The sequence below is a fragment of the Petaurus breviceps genome, unplaced genomic scaffold, assembly GCF_028583685.1.
Source record: "Petaurus breviceps papuanus isolate PSGF00001 unplaced genomic scaffold, PetGlider_PUasm1.0 688, whole genome shotgun sequence".
NCBI classification, from domain to species: Eukaryota; Metazoa; Chordata; class Mammalia; order Diprotodontia; family Petauridae; genus Petaurus; species Petaurus breviceps.
The window spans coordinates 27,698,547-27,704,546 of record NW_027186457.1 but is presented as its reverse complement, the minus strand read 5'-3'; the positions used below and the strand labels follow the sequence as shown (position 1 = coordinate 27,704,546).

General features: G+C 49.1%; 1 protein-coding gene across 1 annotated transcript in view; it reads left to right on the top strand.

Annotated features, from left to right (window-relative positions):
- Positions 1–6,000, top strand: part of MFN1 (mitofusin 1) — a 468,570-nt gene that overhangs the window by 420,904 nt on the left and 41,666 nt on the right. Inside the window, exon 2 of the mRNA XM_069104826.1 lies at positions 5,120–5,217. The gene's annotated coding sequence lies outside the window, so the exon portion shown is untranslated. The remainder of the gene's footprint in view (positions 1–5,119; positions 5,218–6,000) is intronic.

The window sequence follows — 6,000 nt, the reverse complement described above, 5'->3', positions numbered from 1 at the left end:
GCTCTGGACAACGGCTTCCCAGAATCAAGATCAAATCACAGAACACTTCTCAAAGTGAGCGCCCAAAACAAAGCTACACATCAGGGCTTATATAGCCTTCTCCTGGCTCAGAGAATGTAACAACCTTATTGACTCACTGGCCAATCAAAAGTATCTACTGAAAAACAAGCCTCCCACCCCAGGCTCCAGGTGCACTTTAGCCTAGGGGCAGGGAAGATCTTCCAAATTTGCATTCCCATTACAGAGTGATGCAAGAAAATCATGAAAAAAGAGTCAACAGTTTGGTAAAGGAGGCATCCAAAAATGCTGAAATAACACCTTTAAAAAACAGAATAGGTCAATTGGTAAAAGAGGTACAAAAATCCAAATGAAGAGATGAATGTCTTAAAAAGTAAAGTGTCCCAAATGGAAAAGGAGGTACAAAAGCTCAGTGAAGAAAATAATTACTTAAAAATTAGAATTGGGGGGCGGCTAAGTGATGCAGTGAGTAAAGCGCTGGAGTTGGGAGGACCCGAGTTCGGTTCCGGCCTGAGACATTTAACACCCACACAAAAATACTAGCCATGTAACCTTGGGCAAGTTACTTAACCCCAATTGCCCTCCAAAAAGGCAAAAAAAAAAAAATTAGAATTGGGCAAGTGTAAGCTAATGACCAGGAGACATCAAGAAGCAATAAAACAAAATCAAAACAATGAAAACTGTCAAGAGATTTGCTGAAAAGTTATAGCAAGGATAGGAGTTAGAAAATAATCTCCACTTGAACACAGGGTCCCTGGGGAGAATGGACTCAGACTGTTGTGGTCTTGGGGTGCTGGGAAATTCAAGAGCAAAGAGTACAGGTCTACCTTGAAAGAATTTGACTCAAGCTTTTTTCAGTCAGAGACAAGGTTTATTAAAACACCTGTTGGGTGGGCAAAATTCCCAGTGAGTCTGCTGGATTGGCCAGATTTTAAGAATCTGAGTGATTTAATGGAGGGGACATGATGGACCTTTTATACAGAAAGACTGTGGAATGATCTAGGAGTGGCCAGTAGACTGCAGTGACCAGGAGGTAACTGAAAAGGGATATAGATGGAATTAAGGAGTGGAGAAATAGCCAGATGGGTCCAGGTGCATAATGAGGGCCACAAGGAAAAGGCAATTAAAAGGATTATACTGGGATGGGTTGAATGCCTCAGGCAAATGCCAGAGACTTGATTCTGGGACTTTGGGGTCCTTTTAGGGATCCAGCTCAAATTCCATCAAGACTTGAGGCATATTTGTAGAAAACACTTGTAGCCAAGGGGTAACTGTCAGTACAACGCCCTGAAATTCCTTCTACTTCATTTGTGGAGTACTTATGAAGTTCTCCTTAGGTATACCTCCCTGCTAGCTCTGATTTTCAGTGCCTTTCTAGATAGAGGTTACAGCCAACATTTCTCTTTGACATAAACGGTCACAGTCTCTGAAGTTGCAACTGTCCTCAGGGCATTGTCTTTCTATCTCCCCAGGCAACTGTAGAGAAGTAGACAGATACCGTGTTTCCCCGATAATAAGACCTATCCCGAAAATAAGCCCTCCCCTTACTGTGTAAGATTCCTCTAAAATAAGCCCTCACCCGAAAATAAGCCCTATTGAGATTGCTACTGTAGTGAAGGTGATCCCCTGCGCTACACGCTACATTACGGTACCCTCTGTATGCACCGTCCCTCCCCCCCCCCCGAAATGCACGCCTCGCTCCGAGCTGCATCCAATCAGAGCTGCAGCAGTGAGCGCGTCATCCTGTTCTTCCCCAGTGATTTGCTTATTGAATAAAGGTACATTTTTTTGTTCACATTTACCTGTTTATTAAAATTGCTGTCAATGTTCATTAAAATAAGCCCTCCCCTGAAAATAAGCCCTCTGGTGTTTTTCTGTCCAAAAAAATTAATAAGACAGTGTCTTATTATCGGGGAAACACGGTATGAGTGTCCACAGAGGGCCACCAGAGTAGAAAGAGCCTCAACATCATATCACATAAGGACCTGGCTATGTTTAGCCTGAAGAATACAAGACCAAGGAAGGACAAAAAGTGAACATTTTTATATCACTGAAGAGCTTTTAGGTGGAAGACTTGCTCTGCCTGGCCCAAGGAGCCATGGGTGGAAGCTACAAAGAGACAAATCTTGGCTTCCTGTTGGGGAAAATTTGCTAAAGATTAGAGCTCTCCCTAAGTGGACCAAGTTTCCCTTAGGAGGCAGTGGGTTTCTTCATCATTTGAGATCTTCAACAAAAAGCTGGAAGACCATTTGTTGGGTAGTTATAGAGGTGAGTCTCCTTCAGTACCCCTTGGAGTCCATGGTCTCTAAGCTCCATTCCAACCCTGGAGATTCTCAAAGATACCAATTATCTCTACTCTGTTGATGGGTCTTAATATCCACACCTAATTCAGGGCTGCCCAGCTATGAAAAGGGTGGATGGCAGTCCCACACACAGGCTATGCTAATTCCTGCCTTGACAGTTTAATAATACCACCACACCCCTGCCAAAATTTACCAATCCAAATTCTATACTTCCTTACAAGCTCAGCTCAATTCTTTATTTCCTTCATAAAGGTGTCTCAACCACCCCTACCTATAGTGATATCTAAAATCTTGGGATTTCTAAAAGTACATATTTGTATCACAATCTAGAACTAGTTTTATTCCTTCTTTTCAATTAGATTGTAAGCTCCTTGGGGCAAGGATATCTATATTTTTATCCCACATAGCACCCAGTCCCTCCTTGGCATTAAGTTGGGATTTATTAATGTGATTAAAATTCCCTTTACAATGAACTTTGGCATGGCCAATTTGCTTGAATAAAAGGAATTCTTCTTCTGTAATAAAATGTTTTTAGCGATCACATTGCTAGCATGCAGAGAGGCTGAAGATGAAACTCAATCTGTTGTGCCCAAACCCAAATCACCCATCTCCTGATTTGAAGCCCACCATTAAGCTCCTTTATATATTTGTCTTTGTCTCTAACCTATACCTTGTAATAGCTTGAAACAGGTTAAGGCATAGTCCTGGGGTTAAGGAACAAGTTCTGTTCCTGCTGACCAAGCAGGGTCCCCACACCCTTTGCTCAGAACATGACCCCTAGCCTGTCCCCATTACCCAACGACACTTCACTCAGTGCCCTCCACCTGTTCTGGGAGAGACCCCTTTCCAGGAAAAGTTTCACCCTTGTACCCTTCCGCCATATTGTCCAAATTAACCCTGAGCTATAGATCTAACCAATGGCAATTCTTGGCTTCTGTGCATTCATTGCTTATGCTAGTTCCCCTCCTCAATTGTGGTTTTTGTGGTTTTAGCCTTTATAAACACTGTTTGTACCCCAATTCGGGGCTGCCTGATTTGAGTGTATACTCCAGGCAGTTGCAAGCTTAATCAGTAAATCCACAATTAAATTTACCTTGAACCCAGGTCTCAGCTTGTTCTTATTCTCTGCACAACAAATCCCAGACTTGAGATGGGTGAAAGTGAAAGTTTTTTTAAAAAAGTGTTTCATTTTCTAGGGAAAAGGGGGAATAAGTTCCACTCTTTTTGTCCTAGTTCTCAAGGCATGTATATTTTAAATTTGCATTTCTTAAGAATTTAAGTGTTGTTTTTTTTCAAAGTTAAGGTGGGGGAGAAATGAGCTTTAAAATATAAGTCCAAGACTGAAAAGTTCAAATTCTTTTCTTAGGGCAGGGGTGGGGAACTTGCAGCCTTAAGGTCACTTGTGGCCGGCTCTGGATCCTCATGTGTGGCCCTGTGGCTAAATGCAAACTTCACAGAACAAATCCTTTTACTAAGGGTATTGTTCCTGGTTGGTAGAAAAAACTTGCTACATTCATTTCCTGTTTTCCTCTACTCATCCAGATCACCAGAACTGATTGTTGGGTTCTGAGCCATTCCTGTGGTATTTTAAAATTAGGAAATTATATTGCATTTGATGTAACAAATTTTTCTGATGACATTCAAATTCCAAAGGTCTTTTTTTAGGGGCTGACTTTTCTAAGTTAGAGTAACTATGAAGCAAGTTAAAGGGGATGGGACAGTTCCTTTCCTTGGCTAATAAATGTTATTTTCCTCACAACATTTTTTGGATGAAACCATAAATGCAAATATCCCTGGAAAGGGGAGTGGTGTGTAACATATTAATGATGCCTGTAATCAGTCATTTTAACATCTGTCCGGGAAAGACGTGAAACCCCTCCAGGTCACAGCGTGGGATCTCTGCTGCTGGTGGAGTGCCGGGGGTCACAGCTTCGAGGCTCAGCTCGGCGCCCCCTCCCTCCCGGGGGTCCTCCCCGGGCCCCTCCCCCTCCCCCTCCCCCTGGGGCTCCGGCATGGGCGGGATTTCCCGGTGCAGCCTCTTATTTGCGGACACCTTGTCTCCCCTCCCCTCCCCCCAGCAGGAGCTGCACAAGGGCTGGGTTGGTTCCAAGATCACAGATTTAGGGCTGGAAGGCACCCAAGATGTCCAACCCCTTCCTGTCACAGAGGAGGAAACCCAGAGGTCAAGCGAGCCGCTCAAGGTCAGCCTCCAGCCCGGGGGCTCCAAGGTCAGCCCCCTCTGGGCGCTCGCTTAGCCGGAAGGGCCGTCACGTGCAGGAGGCTTCAGGCTCGTCTAGGGGGGAGACCCCGGGAGGCTGAAGCCACGAGAGTCTTTCTAGTAATTAGAAGGGCGGGTGCTTCGGTGGGTAATGAGCTCCCCCTCCCTGGAGGGATCCAAGCCGAGGCTGGGAGGCCAGGTGTAGGTCGAGTAGGGATTGAGGAAAGGAGACTCTTTAGGAGACCGCCGAGGTCCCCTCTAACCCCACCCCCGACTCGTCCAGTGACCCAGTCCCAGCGCTCGCTGGCTCCGGCCACGCTTTAAGAGGGAGCATGACGTAAGGGCCGCCCACGGGCAGGGTAACCTGGAAGTGAGTCCCGCGTCAACTCCCCGAGGAGACGCTGCCCTTTTTCCGCCTTCAACAAACATGGCGCCCAAAATTCGCATACTTCCGGCGCTAGGGCCACCTAGAGCCCGGGCCGGGGCGGCGGGGCCGGAAGCTGCCCTGCCCCTTCCTGACTTCGCCCCGCCCTTCCCTGCCTGAGGCCTCCTCCTCCGCCCCGCCCCCTGGCCGGGCCTCGACTTCTCCCGGCTCAGGACGATGAGGCTCATCGGGACGCACGGAGCGGCGCAGCTGCGGTTACCGAGTTAAGACTAGGGCCGGGCGAGCCGCAGCAGGTCAGGCACCACCGCTGCCCGCCGTCCCCGATCCCCCGTTCCGGCCGTGGGCGCTCTGTGACGGGGCCCCCCGCCGCGGCCCCGGGGGAGGGAAGGGGAGGGCGGGCGCCTCGGGCCGGCCGTTGGCGCCCCTCCCGGGCCGGGCCGCGCCTGGGCTCCGGTTGCTCGATGAGCCCCTACCGGGGGCGTCATAGCAGAGTGGTCGGACCCTAGAGCGAGGTCCCGGCCCTGGGGGCCTGGGAGCCGAAGGGGCTCGCCCAAGCTCCCTCAGGGATGGGGGGGGGGGGGCAGGGGCCGGGCAGGACGTGAGTGCGGGTGCCAGTCTTAGCACAGCCCCGGGCACACAGTAGGCGCTCCATAGATGCTCCTTCCCCGCTTTCCCCCCACCCCCCGGGTCACGGGAGTACTTAGAGCCGCTTTCCCTTACACGTTATCTCATTCTACCCTGGAAAAACCGTGGGGGGGTGGGGGCAGATGAGGACTGGGAGCCCAGTAAAGAGCTCACCAGGCCACAGCTGCAGGGTGGGGAGGCAGATCTCCCTGACTTAGCCCTCCACCCGGCCAATGTTGGCCTCCATCGATGTAAATACTTGCTCTGAGGCTTAACCGCCTAAGAGCCTGGGCCGGGCCCTGAACCTCCTTGTCCTGTTTCTTACCCAAACCGGGGTTTACTAAGGCCCTTTAAACTTTAGACGCTAAACTTTCAGTCTAATTGATCCTAGACTCCAGCTCTAGCTGGGGCTCCAGCTCGGAGGATCAGGTCCGCCTCTTGCCTGTGCACAG